The sequence below is a fragment of the Stenella coeruleoalba genome, assembly GCF_951394435.1.
Source record: "Stenella coeruleoalba genome assembly, chromosome: 2".
In the NCBI taxonomy this organism is placed as follows: domain Eukaryota; kingdom Metazoa; phylum Chordata; class Mammalia; order Artiodactyla; family Delphinidae; genus Stenella; species Stenella coeruleoalba.
This window is the reverse complement of record NC_137147.1, coordinates 74772466-74791504: the sequence shown is the minus strand read 5'-3', so window position 1 is coordinate 74791504 and position 19039 is coordinate 74772466. Positions and strand designations below refer to the sequence as shown.

The window sequence follows — 19039 nt, the reverse complement described above, 5'->3', positions numbered from 1 at the left end:
CACTTTCTAACACCATACACAAAAATAAACTCAGAATGGATTTAAGACCTAAATGTAAGACCAGACACTATCAAACTCTTAGAGGAAAACATAGGCAGAACACGCCTTGACAGAAATCACAGCAAGATCTTTTTTGACCCACCTCCTAGAGAAATGGAAATAAAAACAAAAATAAACAACTGGGACCTAATGAAACTTAAAAGCTTTTTCACAGCAAAGGAAATCATAAACAAGATAAAAAGATAACCCTCAGAATGGGAGAAAATATTTTGTTGCAAACGAAGCAACTGACAAACAATTAATCTCCAAAATATACAAGCAGCTCATGCAGCTCAATATCAAGGAAACAAACAACCCAATCCAAAACTGGGCAGAAGATCTAAATAGACAATTCTGCAAAGAAGATATACAGATTGCCAACAAATGCATGAAAAGATGTTCAACATCACTACTCATTAGAGAAGTGCAAATCAAAACTATAATGAGGTATCACCTCACACAGGTCAGAATGGCCATCATCAAAAATTCTACAAACAATAAATTTTAGAGAGGGTGTGGAGAAAAGGGAACCCTCTTACACTGTTGGTGGGAATGTAAATTGATACAGCCACTATGGAGAACAGTATGGAGGCTCCTTAAAACCAGAACTATCATATGACCCTGCAATCCCACTACTGGGCATATACCCTGAGAAAACCGTAATTCAAAAAGAAGCATGTACCACACTGTTCATTGAAACCCTGTTTACAACAGCCAGGACATGGAAGCAACCTAAATGTCCATGGACAGATGAATGAATAAAGAAGATGTGGCACATATATACAATGGAATATTACTCAGCCATAAAAAGAAACGAAATTGAGGTGTTTGTAGTGAGGTGGATGGACCTGGAGTCTGTCATACAGAGTGAAGTAATTCAGAAAGAGAAAAACAAATAGCGTATGCTAACACATATATGTGGAATCTAAAAAAAAAGAAAAAAACGTTCTGATGAACTTAGGGGCAGGACAGGAATAAAGACGCAGATGTAGAGAATGGACTTGAGTACCCAGGGAGGAGGAAGGGTAAGCTGGGACGAAGTGAGTGAGTAGCATTGACATATATACACTACCAAATCTAGAATAGATAGCTAGTAGGAAGCAGCTGCATCGCACGGGGAGATCACCTCGATGCTTTGTGCCCACCTAGAGGGGCGTGATAGGGAGGGTAGGGGGGAGATGCAAGAGGGAGGGTATATGGGGATATATGTATACATATAGCTGATTCACTTTGTTATACAGCAGAACCTAACACAACATTGTAAAGCAATTATACTCCAATAAAGATGTTAAAAAACAAAAGTAAAAATAAACCCATGTGTACATAGTCAATTAATTCATGAAAAAGAAGCCAAAAATATACTTTCAGGAAAGGAAAGTCTCTTCAATAAATGGGGTTAAGAAGAATGGAAAGCCCTATGCAAAAGAATGAAACTGGACACTTATTTTACACCATACACAAAAATCAACTCAAATTGGATTAGAGACTTGAACATAGACCTAACCCAATAAAACTCCTAGAAGAAAACATACAGAACAAATTCCTTGACATCAGTCTTGGCAATGATTTTTTGTATTTGACACCAAAAGCAAAGACAACAAAAGCAGTAATAAACAAGTGGGACTACATCAAACTGTGAGGCAAAAGAAACCAGGAACAAAATGAGAAGGCAATCTAGGGAATGGGAGAAAATATTTTCCAATTATATATCTGCTAAGTGGTTAATATCAAAATATATTAAAATATCATATGATCAATAGAAAAAGCAATCTGATTAAAAAATAGGCAGATCATCTGAATAAACATTTTCCCAAAGAAGCCATACAAATGGCCAATGGGTGAATTAGAAGATACTCAACATGACTAATAATCAGGGAAATGAAAATCAAAATGAAAATGAGGTATCACCTTACACCTGTCAGAATGGCTATTATCAAAAACAAAAGAAAAAAAGTGTTGGTAAGAATGTAAAAAAGAGGGAACCCTGTGAACTGTCAGTGGAAATGTAAATGAGTGCAATGTCTATGGCAAACAGTATGGAGATGCCTCAAAAAAATTAAAACGAGCACTACTATACGATCCAGCATTTCCACTTCTGGGTATATACCTGAAGGAAATAAAAGCACCATCTCAAAAAGATATCTCTTCATTGCAGCTCATCTACAATAGCCAAGACTTGGAAACAACCTAAGTGTCCACTGACAGATGAATGAACAAGGATCATGTCATCAAAAAAAAAAAACAAACCCTGCCATTTACAACATGGATGAAACTAGAGGGCATAATGTTAAATGAAGACAAAGTCAAATACTGTATGAAAATTAAAATTAAAAAACTACTGTATGAAATCACTTGTATGTATAATCTAAAGCACAGGCACAGACATACACACACAGCAGAACTCATAGGTACAGAGAACAGATTGGCGATTCTCAGAATCAGTGGGGATGGGGGTGGGAGTCTGTGAAGGTGTTCAACAGGTACAAACTTCCAGTTAAAGATAAATTCCTCCTAGGATTGCAATGTACAGCATGATGACTATAGTTTAAAATTAAAAAAAAAAAGATGTCACTATATGAATTCCTCTGGCTCTCAAAGTTCGTTTTGCTTTTTTTCTAGTAGTTTGAACAGTTTAATAACAAATTTGGAGTAGAATGTATATATGAGTAGAGTAGCTTTCACTTGAATGAAATATACAAGATTAAAATAAGATATAATGCCTGGATGGGAATGCATGGTCAGCATGAGAAAACAGTCATCAAGGATGTCACAGGGAGGGACTAGGGAAGATCTGGGAACCCCAGTAGTGATTCTGTGCCCTCATATGATATGTGAATTTGGAATTCCCATAAAGGAATCAAGGAGAGTATGAAGACAATCTACAACAGAATAACTCAGTTTTTCTCATTGGGGTTTCTTTATGAGGTGCTGAAACAAAAATAAAATGCTTGAAATTTGATCATTTGGCATAAACAACTTCATTAGATGAAATTTCAGGATAAAATGGAAAAGAATCTTCATTCCTTCAATGTCAAGAGAAGGAAATATTTTTATTTTGGAAAGCATTTATACTGTTAATAGTTTTTATATTTTCACTGATTAAACAGTATGTTATGAGAAGCTTTGTCTTCGTGACAACTATAACAATAATTATAGAATTGCACCAACAATATATGTGCACTCATGACAAACACATGGCCAAATATTTGGATTTAGAGGACCTGTGGAGCCTTGCTTCCTACAACTTCTAATAAGTTAAGCATAGAGTTACATCACAAGCGAATATGATTTTACTGCCACTACCATTTGTTATTCCAATACACAACTGGAGATATAACAGAAGTCAGAACCCTGTTTTGTTCTCATTTGTCTGAGTGGTATTTGCTGTTGTGAAGTTACCAGTTCCCATGATTTGGCGGGTAAGTAGGAAGGAAGGGGGGTGATGGCTTCTGGCTTATCTTTTGTAGGGAAGTTGAGGATCAGTGAACATATTTCACCTTAGAATCGAAATTGGAGGCAAGAAAACAATCAGAAGAACATGAATGAATATTTGCAAACACAGCGTGATTCATAATGAATTTGTTTCTGGGAAGCCCTTCAGATTCCATCACAGATTAATTTACTAAATTTGGAAATTTGAAGTACTAAATCTCCTTCCCATATGTCCTTCAATATTGATCACTGGACTGTCCTTTACTATATATAATCATTTATCATTAAACCACAAGGAAAGGGAGCACAATGTTTAAGGCAGGCCAAATCTTCCAACCTGGGTGTTATACACATTCAGACTTGATCCAGCCAGAAACTACATTTCAGAGACAGCTGCTATAGTGCAGCTGAGGGACCTTGCACCTTTACTGTCAGGAACTCAGAGCAGGGCCATTTCAACAAGGGGGAAATCCTGCCATTATGCTGCTCCCCAGACTGCTGTGGGCATTCATGGCTCTCCTCTGTTTAGCTACACATAATTGCAAACCAGGGCGTCAGCTGCCTGTCAGCACTCAGAGGTGAAATGGGACAGAGGAGTAGATGTCTCAACTAAAAATACACTCTCACCCCTGCAACACTCATTAATGAGTTATTTTGAACTTAAAGTCAAAGGACTAGCACTGTTTTAGAGACCTTGTCTGTACCTTCTTTTCTACTTGTCTATATGCCTTTGGTTCTTTTTTTTTTTTTTTTCCTGTTTCACCCCTAGGTTTTTCATGACATTTTTTTTTTTTTAAATTCCATATATATGTGTTAGCATACGGTATTTGTCTGTCTCTTTCTGACTTACTTCACTCTGTATGACAGGCTCTAGGTCTATCCACCTCATTACAAATAGCTCAATTTCGTCTCTTTTTATGGCTGAGTAATATTCCATTGTATATATGTGCCACATCTTCTTTATCCATTCATCCGATGATGGACACTTAGGTTGTTTCCATCTCTGGGCTATTGTAAATAGAGCTGCAATGAACATTTTGGTACATGACTCTTTTTGAATTATGGTTTTCTCAGGGTATATGCCCAGTAGTGGGATTGCTGGGTCATATGGTAGTTGTATTTGTAGTTTTTTAAGGAACCTCCATACTGTTCTCCACAGTGCCTGTATCAATTTACATTCCCACCACCAGTGCAAGAGGGTTCCCTTTTCTCCACACCCTCTCCAGCATTTATTGTTTCTAGATTTTTTGATGATGGCCATTCTGACCGGTGTGAGATGATATCTCATTGTAGTTTTGATTTGCATTTCTCTAATGATTAATGATGTTGAGCATTCTTTCATGTGTTTGTTGGAAGTCTGTATATTTTCTTTACAGAAATGTCTATTTAGGTCTTCTGCCCATTTTTGGATTGGGTTGTTTATCTTTTTCTTATTGAGGTGCATGACCTGCTTATAAATTTTGGAGATTAATCCTTTGTCACTTGCTTCATTTGCAAATATTTTCTCCCATTCTGAGGGTTGTCTTTTGGTCTCCTTTATGGTTTCCTTTGCTGCGCAAAAGCTTTTAAGTTTCATTAGGTCCCATTTGTTTACTTTTGTTTTTATTTCCATTTCTCTAGGAGGTGGGTCAAAAAGGACCTTGCTGTGATTTATGTCATAGAGTGTTCTGCCTATGTTTTCCTCTAAGAGTTTGATAGTTTCTGCCCTTACATTTAGGTCTTTAATCCATTTTGAGCTTATTTTTGTGTATGGTGTTAGGGAGTGATCTAATCTCATACTTTTACATGTAGCTGTCCAGTTTTCCCAGCACCACTTATTGAATAGGCTGTCCTTTCTCCACTGTACATTTCTGCCTCCTTTGTCAAAGATAAGGTGACCATATGTGCGTGGGTTTATCTCTGGGTTTTCTATCCTGTTCCATTGATCTATCTTTCTGTTTTTGTGCCAGTACCATACCGTCTTGATAACTGTAGCTTTGTAGTATAGTCTGAAGTCAGGGAGCCTGATTCCTCCAGTTCCTTCTTTCGTTCTCAAGATTGCTTTGGCTATTCGGTGTCTTTTGTGTTTCCATACAAATTGCAAAATTTTTTGTTCTAGTTCTGTGAAAAATGCCAGTGGTAGTTTGATAGGGATTGCATTGAATCTATAGATTGCTTTGGGTAGTAGAGTCATTTTCACAATGTTGATTCTTCCAATCCAAGAACATGGTATATCTCTCCATCTATTTGTATCATCTTTAATTTCTTTCATCAGTGTCTTATAATTTTCTGCATACAGATCTTTTGTCTCCTTAGGTAGGTTTATTCCTAGATATTTTATTCCTTTTGTTGCAATGGTAAATGGGAGTGTTTTCTTGATTTCACTTTCAGATTTTTCATCATTAGTATATAGGAATGCCAGAGATTTCTGTGCATTAATTTTGTATCCTGCCACTTTACCAAATTCATTGATTAGCTCGAGTAGTTTTCTGGTAGCATCTTTAGGGTTCTCTATGTATAGGATCATGTCATCTGCAAACAGTGACAGCTTTACTTCTTCTTTTCCGATTTGGATTCCTTTTATTTCCTTTTCTTCTCTGATTGCTGTGGCTAAAACTTCCAAAACTATGTTGAATAAGAGTGGTGAGAGTGGGCAACCTTGTCTTGTTCCTGATCTTAGTGGAAATGCTTTCAGTTTTTCACCATTGAGTATGATGTTTGCTGTGGGCTTGTCATATATGGCCTTTATTACGTTGAGGAAAGTTCCCTCTATGCCTACTTTCTGCAGGGTTTTTATCATAAATGGGTGTTGAATTTTTGTCAAAAGCTTTCTCTGCATCTATTGAGATGATCATATGGTTTTTCTCCTTCAGTTTGTTAATATGGTTTATCACATTGAGAGATTTGCGTATATTGAAGAATCCTTGCATTCCTGGAATAAACCCCACTTGATCATGGTGTATGATCCTTTTAATGTGCTGTTGGATTCTGTTTGCTAGTATTTTGTTGAGGATTTTTGCATCTATGTTCATCAGTGATATTCGCCTGTAGTTTTTCTTTCTTTGTGACATCCTTGTCTGGTTTTGGTGTCAAGGTGATGGTGGCCCCGTAGAAGGAATTTGGGAGTGTTCCTCCCTCTGCTATATTTTGGAAGAGTTTGAGAAGGATAGGTGTTAGCTCTTCTCTAAATGTTTGATAGAATTCGCCTGTGAAGCCATCTGGTCCTGGGCTTTTCTTTGTTGGAAGATTTTTAATCACAGTTTCAATTTCAGTGCTTGCCTTTGGTTCTTTTATTTTAATTCTCCCGTTAAAACAATGAAACCAAATGGAAGATTGACAGCTACATTCCACAAGAACGTGTAACAGTATACAAACGTCAGTTACCAACTTCTGTGGCATTGACATGTACTGAGTGTTTACAGCCTGTAGATAACATGTTTTGTAGGAGTGCATTATAGCATTGTGTCACAGAAAGATCTGGCGTGCTTCTCTGGACTTTATTTTACAAAGAGAAAAATAATCAGCTCCTCACAAGTGAGACTGAACACTTTGGACCAATGGGATAGAAAATGTGACATCAAGACAAGCATAGGACACATGATCTACTAGGTACAGTTCTACCTGGGGAGGCGACAGGACTGAAGATCCGGAATATCCTGATCTTCCTCAAAGTCTAATAAATAAGACTCAATGTCAGGTTTCAAAAGAATATATTATTCCTGTTATAATTTCATGAAAACATAAAAAACTGCATAGATTCTGAAAACCTGAGGAGCTGATTTTTTAACATTTCATGTTAAAGTAACTTTATTTAGTGAAAACTCTAAATAGAGCCCTAGAACCCGGTTAAAAAAAAGAGATACATTAATTATTTTGGATAATACTGCTTTTCACCAAGAAAGCTGAAAATCTGTGAGTTTTAAAAGAACTCCACTGATTCAGAATGGAGAAAAGTAAAGAGAGGCTAAATGAATGACCAGTAAGTAGATTACAAGAAGGGTGCATACCCTATACTAAATTCTATTTTAAATGGACCGGCAAAATTATTCTGCTGAATAATTATCAACACGTGTCAACCTGTTTAATCTGTAGTTCCCCTCAGCTCAAAACTTTAATACTAATTTTTCCATGCTCCTTTTCAGATACTGCCTAACAACTACCGTGGGAAGAAAAGTCGACATAGTTTTGTGGTGAGCCAGACTTTTTCCCCATCTGTGCACTGACCACGTGGTCTATGAACATAACACCCTACTTCCTGTTTGGAGGAGTGACACAGGAACCCAGGTACTATGTATATGTGCTGCTAGGCCCTCAAAGACACTGAACTCTCAGCTTGAGGCAGAACTGAAAACATATGTGCAGGGGAATTCTTGCCACATGGTGCTCTCCAGCCTGCCCTGGGTATTCCTGGCCTTCATCTTCTCTGGTAGGGATGGTTCCAAATATGGGTACAAATGTTCAGGTTGAAAGGACTGCACACAGGCACATGGTACTCCACATGGACTTGGGGAGGAAAGGAGGATTGGAGAAAAGAAAGCTTATCATGATTTCAATTTGGTTTTTCTTTGGGTCCTAAATTAGTCTAATTCCTACATTATTTTCTTCACTACTTCAGCTCTGTTTTCTGATTTTTTCCCACAGGATTTGGTGCGGCCCAGAAAGTTACTCAACTCCAGCGAGCCATATCCAGTCAGCTAGGGGAGGCGGTCACCTTGAGCTGTCAGTATGAAACAAGCTGGAGCCAGTACTATATTTTTTGGTATAAGCAGCTTCCCAGTGGAGAGATGACTTTCCTTATTCATCAGAGTTCTTCTGGCCAAAATGCAAAGAATGGCCGCTATTCTGTAAACTTTCAGGAAAGACAAAAATTCATCAGCCTCACCATTTCAGCCTTACTGGTGGAAGATTCTGCAAACTACTTCTGTGCTCTCTGGGAACTCACAGTGCTTGAAGTAATAGGAAAAGCCAAACAAAAACCCCAGAGCTCAATAAGAGAGAGCCCCCTTGCTGCGGGAGCCACGCTGAAAGGCACACCTGCAGATGCCAGACAAGAAATGGTAGTCCTGTGGTTGCTTAATCTGTGGTCTGGATCAGGAGATTTAATTCTAAATAAAATCGCCTGCTATCTCACTTGGGAACAGATGTCCAGAGTAACTTTCTACTAATATATACTCAGTCTTGAATTTTTGACTTTAAGTCCATCACACAGAACATGTGTAAAATTGTCTAAAGTTGAAAACTTGCTCCATAATAATTTAAAGTGGCAGTTCCACCTAAAGACACTCACATCACAAACCTGGGTCTAGTTATCTGAAATGATCATGAAAATCATTTCCTTAGTCCTTTCCTCTTAGACTTTGTGTCAGGGTATAATCAGAGAAGCAAATCACAAGTGATCTAGAATAAGAGACTCACTGTAGAGAATAGAACTCAGGCAATAGCTAGAGCTGGTGGAGGGGTCTCTACAAAGCTGTTATCTTTGCATCTGGTGTTGAGCCTGAATTCACTGTTAGTCAGTTAGAGTGTCATTTGGGAAGGAAAGTTGGATGTGGACAAAAGCATGGACAGACTGTGTCATGGACGGGTACTAGAAACCACGAGGACAATGGAACCCACAAAGACACACTAAAACTTGTCTGTCTCTCACCTCCTTCAGTCTCACAATGGTGGGTGACCTCAAGGAGAAGTGGCTGTCATTTGCCCTCATGCTACATGCATACTTGGTCCAAGACAAAGAGAAGATGAGGAGGAGATCAGGTGGGCGGTAGAGGAGTTGTGAGTCAACAATAAGATGAGCTAGTTCATCAGCAGCCACATGTGTGAGTTGCCCAGTTCCTGGAGCCCTGCACCAACCAGCAGAGCTTAAAAAATGTGGCTACTTCATGACAACTACCTTCTAAACCTTGCGCAAGTCTTTTTTGTGGCCAACCCTAACCCAGAACAATACAGGGAAGCAAATTCTGGGACATAGATATCCAGATAGTTGAGACACTACAAAGCTACTACAGTACCCTCTATGTCAACTAGTCACCCATCTATACCTCTTTTAACAACACAACTTTCAAATAAACACAACAGCAAAACTATGCTTCCTGTTAATAAGATGCAGTTATTCCCCATTCAACCAAAACCAAGCTAACCCTCTCCCGAAGAGAGTACACCCAGTTAATTTATCCATTTTGGGGTGGTGTTCTTTCCTCTTATACCTCATTCACACTGTCCCATTGAATCCTGCATCTTAACCACTGAGATACAATGAGATATGAGATAAACTTATACTTGCACATCATATGTTACCACAGGCAGACAAGTAGGGAAGAGACTTAAAAATGGTTAATGTATGCATAACCATATTCATATCAAAATGAAAAAGAAATTGTCATAAGTATTATAGTTCTTGTTTCTGCAAATGACCACATGATTGTAGGTGGTATTTATAACTACCATTTCCATTACCCATTCCATAACCTATTTGCTCATAGCAAGTACCTTCACTCACTGTTCTACTTGACTTCCTAAAAAACAAGTTTCGTATTCAGGAGCAATGCTATGTGGAAAATCATAAAGATGAATAAGGAATTCTGCAAGTCCACCACTGCGGTTTGGCAGAAATTTGCAAGGCATTGAAGGCAAATCCAGGGGTCTATTTAAGTGGAAATAATCTTGCCAATACCCAGGGAAAATCGATATATTGTATTCTGGGAAATATCATTAAGAATGATGCCTGATTTCACATCAGAAGTCACCAAGTGAAAACATTTTTGAAGTGTTAAAACAAATAAATAAAACTTTGAAACTGGCTTCTTATGAACATGAAAGTATATTTTAAAATTGTCTTTGTTAAAAATCACTGCTAGTAGGGGGGAAAGTCAAGGCACAGAATGGTAAACTGTATTTGCAATGCATATTTCTGATACAGACTCAAATGCAATATATATTAAAAGCTCATGTAAATCAATAAGAAAAGAGTTAATAAGAATGGCAAAATCTTGGAGATCCAATTCAGAAATATTATATCCAATAGCTAATAAATATACAAAAATGATCATTATTCATCAGGGAATATTATTATTATTATTCATTAGGGAAATGAAAATAAAACCTCATCTGTGTCCTTTTAGCATCCTGAGTGAATCAGTATGGCTAGGAGAATAGGAGCTAAGAAGAGAGGGAAAAATAATGACTGTCTCCAGGAAAATAAGTGATTAAGTAAATTTCTTAGAAGCTCCCATCATTGAACTGATGTGGAGAAAACAACAAGCAGTAACAGAACACAGACCCGGACATTGAAGGAAAGGAAGGTTTTACTAGAAAAAAGAAAGTTGGTACTTATTGGGTTTACTATATGTCAGGCACTGTAGGATGCATCTCAGATTCATTATCTAATTCAAATATCATAAACCCTATGAGATAGATTTTATTGTTCCAATTTTTTTAATTTTTCAGAAATAAGAAAGAACTTTCCTAACTGTGAATATCATCTCTAACTTTTATTGCCAGCCAGAGTGTAGCATTTATGGGGCTCCTAAAGAGCAAGGTTTCAACTATGGAGAAGCACTTGGCCCCAGCACAGGGTGGCTGGATGTCACAGTGATGGTGACATTACTGGTTTAAACAGGAACCTAAAGGGAACTAGGAAAGAAGATGCCAAACCTAGGCACAAATTGCCCCAGGATCAATAGATGAGGAAATCATCCACTAATCAGTTAACAGTGCTGAATGCTTTAGCAAGTTCCTTATGCAATAGTGTGCTGGGAAGAATAAGGGGCTACAGGGAAACATATTATTCTTTTAACACTCCAAGCATGTTTCTATATCAAGACCTGGGCTCCTTGCCTTTGTCCTCTCTATTGTGATGTTATGCCCCCAAATATCTACATGGTGCACCTCTGAATTCCTTCATGTCTTTGCTCAAATGTCACCCCTTTGGGAATCTTTTATCTTTTATCTCTTTAATCTTTCTATTTTCCTTCCTTGAGAATCAGGCTCTAGCACACTGCATGCAGCAAGAAAGAAAGCTGAAGCACTGCCACCTGGTGTCCTGCTCAAATATTTTGTGATGCCTACACTGGCCTCGCTGCTGCCCTCTAGTGATAATTGGGTAAAATTGTGGTGAAGCCTAGTCACAATAGAAGCTGCCATTGCTGAACCAGTCAGTAAACTTCCCAATGCAGAAATCAGGGGAGAGAGGATTCAGGAGAACTGGCTGGTTTTTTTCTTTTGCTAGCCAGATGTGAAAGTGATTGATTTCAAATGACATATACAACACATGAGATGATTTTGCCTGTAGAGTTATAGGCTACCTTGGAAAGAAAGTTCAGAATTGTTGTGCAAGTTTGGGGTTTCTTCTCTGGTAAGTATAATTGTGTCCACTGCTCTGTCCTTTCTTGTAGTATAGCAATATCCTGAGAAGTGGGAGCAAGAGTCAATAATGGGAAAAAATAAACAATTGTAGCCAGTATTGGGTGGTACACTCATTTCATATTATAATATGCCCACCCAATCTCTCAATATGACACCTTAATGAATTGACTTCTCATTAACAGTAAGAACATGATAGACCATGGATACTCACGATAACACATGAAATCTGCCAGGTAACCTGCTACATATATCTCAAAAAAATACTGAAATTTATCTTGGGCTAGATTCCTCTGCGATTTCAGATTCCGTCTCCCAACACCCCGCCCCACCCCCGCAAGATTCTGCACATTGCCTGCAGCTGGTTGAGTGCCTAAGCTAGGGAAGGTGTTGTGTTGGGTGATTTGAATGTGTGTTCTCACTTAATTCTTACTGGAACCCTTCAAGGTTGGGTCCATCCTACTTTAGGGAGACAGTGTAGCAAAGTGCTTGAGACCAAAGACTTGGGTTGTATTTCTAGATCTACCACTCGGTAGCTGAGTGATCTTCGGAAAATGACTTAATAATTTTTATGCTTCCATTTCCTCATATCTACCATGTGGATATTGACAGAATCTACCATGCAGGGTTCTTATGAGAAGTGAATGAGATGATGAATGCCAGTGCTGAGCCCAGCACCCCCAGAAAGATACTGGCTACTTGCAGAAAAGGGAATTGAACATGAGAGAGGTTCGATACCTTGTCTGGTGTTACAGAATAAGTGTCGGAGTGGAGCCCTCTCTCCATACCTTGTCTAGAGCAGATGCCTTCCCTCACCCCAAGAGCAACTCTCTAGCTCAATACAATATTGTATTTTTTAAGTGCTTATCACTATCTATAATTTTCTTTTTAAAAAAATCCATTTATTCAATTCTTCCTCCTCCTACCGCACTGTAGGCCTTTTATATCCTTTCACTACAGAATCCTCTATGAATGAACAATACTTAGTGGAGGAGGCTCAATTTATATGTGTGTGTGTGTGTGTGTGTGTGTGTATATAAAATAAATGTACAAAAGATAAAATTATTTCTAGAGTCCACGCTATTCAAACACTGATATAAAAGCTTAAGCTGGACTAATCTTTGTGTGTTTATCTAGAACGGTCAATATGTATATCCTGCAAGTCACTTCATCTGAGATTTAATTTATGCAATATATCTAGTGATCAATTGGCTTCTCCTCGATTTCAGGTAAGGTGGGTTGCTGAAGATTACAGGATTCTACCTTACTAATTGCATGAATGTCAAGGCTGTTGGACGTATTCCTGTCTTATTCTGGACACATACCTTCCAATATCCGGGTGAATTTTTCAATGGATCAGTATTTTCATCAGAAATACGCTTCACAGCAAGTAGGCTTTATGATGGTGTGGTCATACCCACGCTATCCTATTCATCAAGTGGTGTGATCTGGAGGAAAAAAAAAAGGAGCTTTAGTTGTACTAGTTTCTGTTTGTCTAGCAGTCCATTCCTAACCTCAGCCTTTGCACTTCTAAATTGGGAGACATTAATGAGATTTTTCACGATTTCCTTTATTAACCACAGTGGCATCTCTTTTCTTGGGAAGGAAAGTCAGAGGTTAGCCATTGAGATATCTTCCAATCCTGTTCCACTTTCCAGAACACTGTTTGAGTGTGTGGAAGGTACTGTTCCCTGAGTTTAGTACCTTCCCCATGCTCTTTCCTTTATTTATTTCAGTTGTTCTCTGGAAAGAAGGTTATATAGTCAATTTACACTGCCAATTTTCCGGAAGTACATTTAGATTCTGAACAATCTTAATTACTGCTATCTTGTACTGTTAAATTTCCCCTGGATGTCTTTTTTTTTTTCCAGCTGTTTTTTAAGCTTACAGGGAACAGAGAGTATTGCTTTCATAATTTTCAGATCTCTTAAGGATATTCTGGGCACAAGATGACTGTTTAAACTAATATGCGTATGTTCAATCAAACTAGCATTATTCCTGGACTGTGACACGGGCAAGATAGAACATAATTCTTATTTACTTTTAAACAACGCTATTTGAGGTAAAATTGACATTCCACAAAATTCATCCATTTTGAATGTACAGTTCAGTGATTTTTGGTAAATTAGCTGACTTATGAAACCATTACAATAATCCAGGTTTAAACACTTTTATCACCACAAAAAGCTCCTTCATGCTCAATTATAGTTAATCCCTGTTCTGATACCTGGCCACAGGCAACCAGTGATCTACTTTATATCTCCATAGGTTCCTTTTCTGAACATTTCATGTAAATGGAGTCATTCAGTACGTTTAAGTTGTTCCATTTTTTGGGTAGTAGAAAGAAACCCAAAAAGCAGACTCCTGTTATTTTCAGAACATATCTTCTCTACCATTTAAAACATTTACTGAGTATCACAAATGTAAGTGGCGTGGCAGATTCCAAACACCATGGACCCCTTACCAGATAGATATGTGTTCTAGTTATTACCAGGTGTTTGACCTGGAGTGAATTCCTCAATCTCTTTCAGCTTTAGTTTTCCTGTTGGTAAATTGGGAATGATAGTAATTCTATTGTGTGATTTCTGTATTCGAATAACGTACATAAAGCAATAGATAATTTAGCACATGGTATGTGTGCACATTTATAATATGAGGATTTTGTTGAAAGTTCATATAAAAGATTCCTAACCAAAGTGTTTTTCCTGCCACAAATTGCCATCCCAATCTCTCTCAAGTTGAATGATTGCAGTGCACGATGGGGCAGCCCACTTCTGAATGGTTGTCAGCTCTCTTTGTGCTGTGGACTCATGGGGGATGTCCTCACTGTTTGTGAAGCTGGTCTCAAGCAAGCAGTGTTTGAGCCCTCCTTTTGAGTGACAGGAAACTGAGTCTAGGTCAGAAATTGTTGGTGTGTTTCTAGGCCTTGTATGGGGTCTTGTCTCTGATTGGCTGGGCAACCAGATGCAGAATCCTATTTTCTGAGGAAGAATATTCCTCTGCTGAGGATACTTGGGCAGGATAAATGGAGAGGAATCCTTTGCCAGCTCCATTGTTAATCCTGTGACTTCATCTTGGCCTTAAGTCCAGGGGCTGCTGAAGACATTCTGAACAGTATGTGGCAGTGATGGAGAAGGAGGGGGATGTAGTCACGTAACTCTAGGTTCTATCTGGGAACGTGTGAAGACAATGAATACTCTGTAGAGAGATCAGTGTATGTCTGACTCTGCCTTTCTGAACAGAAATGAGCAGCATATTGAGTGTGGAACAGATTTCTCCATCTCTGCATGTTCAGGAAGGAGGGAGCACCAATTTCACCTGCAGTTTCCCTTCCAGCTCTTTTTGTGCTTTATACTGGTATAGATGGGAAGCTGGAAAAAGCCCTAAGGACCTGTTTTAATGACTGTAAATGAGGATGAAAAGGAGGAAGGATAAGTAAGAATCACTTTGAATACTAAGGAGGGTTACAGCTGCCTGTACATCAAAGGATCCCAGGCTGAAGACTCAGCCACATCTCTCTGTGCCTGCACACAGTGCCCTTCAGCCTCTGCAGCCCATGCCCAAGCCTGTGCCTGGTGCTGCTCTGGTACCAGCATTGAGAAAGAGCCAGCTTTGACCAATGGAATGTGAGTGGATAGGAAGTATGTTATATCATAGCTAAACCTAAATATGTTCACATGGCATGTCTTCTTTTGTTTCTTCCCTGCACTTAGCAGGTAGCGGTTGTCCTTTCAGCTTTTATCCATAATGTGAAGAAGACACAAGGTCCAGAATGGAGAGATAACTCATAGTAGCAGAACGGAATCGTCCTGTATCCAGGAGCAGAGCCTCAGAGTGCTGGGACTGCAGTTGACCCACAGCTAACATACCATGGACAACTCAGTAAACTTTGTTCTTCTGAGCCACTGACATTGTGAGGTTGTTTGTACTGAGCATTGCCCTAGTCAAAGTTGACTGATATATGAAGTCATATCAATTCTGTCTTCTAAATATTTCTCACATTCAACCACCTTTTTTTTTTTTGTTTTTGCGGTATGCGGGCCGCTCACCGTTGAGGCCTCTCTCGTTGGGGAACACAGGCTCCGGACGCGCAGACTCAGCGGCCATGGCTCACGGGTCCGGCCGCTCCGCGGCATCTTCCTGGACCGGGGCACGACCCGTGTCCCCTGCATCGGCAGGCGGACTTTCAACCACTGCGCCACCAGGGAAGCCCCAACCACCTCTTTTTACTTGCCTTGTTACTATCCTGGTCCAGGTGCTCATAACCTCTCACTGAGCTGGTTGGAATAACTTCTTAAATGTATCCCCTATCCATGAGCTCTTACTTCCCAAATCTATCCCTGAAGTTATCATTCTAAAATACACATCAGATTAGATTGCTGTTCTATTTCAGGACCTGCTATGGCTCCCCATGACCCAAAAGTAAAAGCCAAGGTTTATGTGGCCATCTACAGTATTACTTCCAGTAACTGTTCATCTTCCTCCCCAGTATTACACCAAGATTTCTGAAAGCAGCCATATCAAATGAACTCACTCTGATATTTTCTTCTTATAAATATTATTTCTTTCTCAAGTTGGCAAAATCCTATTCAATCTTCAGGACCCAGTAAATGTCACATTTACTTTTAAAAAGATTTTCCAGGTTACATAAATTGTATTTATTTGCCCTCTCCCTCTTTTAGTGTTCTGTACACAGTTCTGCAATAGCACATATCTACTATGCTAAGAATATTTTTTGGTTTTAACGCTTCACTAGTCCAAATTCCTCAAGGATAGGGGCCCTTACATATTGTTCTTTAATCCCAGAGGTTATTATTGTCCCTGACTTATAAGAACCATTCAGTAGATCTGCCTACAGCTTGACCACAGTTTACTTTTGACAAGTGCACTGATTAATGAGAGCTGGTTTGTGAAGCTGGTTTATATGAGTGGGCTGGAAACCTTCCACTACGGGAACACTTGAAGATACTTCTACTTCATTATATCCCTCAAGCCAACACATGGCTGTGTTTCCCACTCTTACACCTGGTTCTTACTTAAACCATCATCCCAGGAGGCCAATGTGCCCCCATCTAAGCATATGTATCAACACAGCCATACAGAAGTTTGTCTCCATATATTCGTGGTTTTTAACATCAACTGTAAATGAAATGGTGCGTGAAAATTCTGTATGTTTTTATAACGTATCATTTCTATACTTTACGATATCTCCTTTGACTCTCTTCGCTCTTAGTACAGCTTACCCAGGACCTTTTGATGAGTCATGGTAGATGACCATAAAGACAACTCGTATCATTAAATGAATCTTCCTCAACCTTCTGCTTTCCACATGAAACATTCCTGCTTTTACACATATAATTCACTTTCCCTCCCCTAATAATAAAAAAGATATCTCTCTTCCTTTTAAATAGTGCGCCTCTGTCCAAACGCTTCACCCACTCCATTCACTTTGACTTCTCTGGCACCTCAGCCCACTGATCGTCCAAACTCTATGGTCTGGTTCTTCAGGACTTTCTTGCTACTGATTTCTTCCCATCATTTAAAATATTCAAGCATGCTCCTCTGAAAAAATATTTAATATTCCTCCAAACTCATACATGCCTCTCCTGTAACCAATCTATTTTTTCTCAGAAATATGAATGATCTCCGTATTATTAAATCCAAAAGATATTTTTTACCTCCTTCATCTAGACAAGTGTTTCTCAAATTCTAATGTGCGAAGGATTCTTATTAAAATGCAGATCCTGACTCAGGAAGTCTGGGTAGGGCCTGAGCTTCTGCATTCAGAATAGCTCCCCAGTGATGCAGATGCTACTCACCTGCCGACCACATTCAGAGCAGCCACTTTCTGTAGTGCTTGCCACTCCTTTCGGAGACTTTTGTGTTCCTGGCAGGAAGGAGATGAGGAAGGTTCACAAAAATTGTGAACTGCTCTTTCTTTCTCTATCTGACCAATAGAGGGGGCTGTTGTGTAAACTGGAAATGATTTTTCTATATAGGATCAGAAAAATCGCACAAAAACCTTCCTTCCCTACAGTTTAAAGAGATATTCTGACACCACTTTTTGCACAATGACATGTAAAGCATCTAAGACGCCAGAGGCAGGCAGTCTTGTTAAGACAGCCTCTCTCCCAACATACCTTACAACGTCCATCAGAAATCTAAATCCTGTGTCATTCCTTCTCAACCTCACAGCAACCTGGGTTCAAGTCCACCAGTCATCAGACTTTTGTTTGTGGAGAATCTCCCAGAAAGGAGCTCACTGCCTCCTCACTGCTCTGCCATGACCCTGCTGTTCACCTTGATGCTTGAGGTGCTCCTGTTCCTGAGTGAGTACTGTTCCATTTTACTCTCTTGTCCACACATGGAACATTGCTTTGGACTGACTTTGAACAGAGACTTTTTGTTCTGGCTGAGTTCATTGATTCAGCATTGATGTTTCAGGAGGAGCCGGAGCCCAGTCAGTGACCCAGCCTGACGGCCACATCACTGTCTCTGAAGGAGCCCGTCTGGAGCTGAGGTGCAACTACTCAACTTCTTTTTCGTCCTATCTCTTCTGGTACATACAGTACCCCAATCAAGGACTCCAGCTTCTCCTGAAGTACACATCTGGAAACAGCCTTGTCTCAGGTATCAAAGGTTTTGAGGCTGAATTTAGGAGCAGTGAGAAGTCCTTCCACCTGAGGAAAACATCAGCCCATTGGAAAGACTCAGCCAAGTACTTCTGTGCTCTGAGTGACACAGTGACTAAGACTACAGTGGGAGCTGAACACAAATCTCCTGAGACTTAGTAGCTTAAAGACTCAGGGTCTCAGCCTATGTTATTTTCAGGATGTTGGCATGTTCTGTGAAGGCAAACAGTACAGAGAATACAGAATCCTGAAAGTGTCTGGTTCTCATGGGCATCTTAGATTTCTTTTCTCTTTCTTTATTCTTTTGCAAAGGAAAGACTTGTTATCTTAACTTCAGTGCTCTCAGTGGTCTTGAGACTGGTGGGTGGTTTCTTGTCAGTGTCACCTGAGCAGGCTGTGCCTATACTGTACTGTTTTCTTCAGAGTAAGTTTTTATGTCATAAAAAGAAAACCCAATCTTAATATTCTTTTCCAAAATATAGTTGACAATTCCAAGGTATTTGTTCTCACTTATTTAGTTTGGTTCAAACAAATGGGATTCTGGTTGGAATCACATTGGAAACTGACATTTTAGGATATTATGTTTTCCTATCCAA

At 39.2% G+C, this 19039-nt stretch overlaps 1 protein-coding gene across 7 annotated transcripts in view; it reads right to left on the bottom strand.

Moving 5' to 3' along the window:
• The window catches only part of SALL2 (spalt like transcription factor 2), an 802697-nt gene that overhangs the window by 296877 nt on the left and 486781 nt on the right, over positions 1 to 19039 (bottom strand). For all 7 annotated transcript variants that reach the window (XR_013826964.1, XR_013826965.1, XR_013826966.1 and 4 more), the window contains one exon: positions 13137 to 13259. The gene's annotated coding sequence lies outside the window, so the exon portion shown is untranslated. The remainder of the gene's footprint in view (positions 1 to 13136; positions 13260 to 19039) is intronic.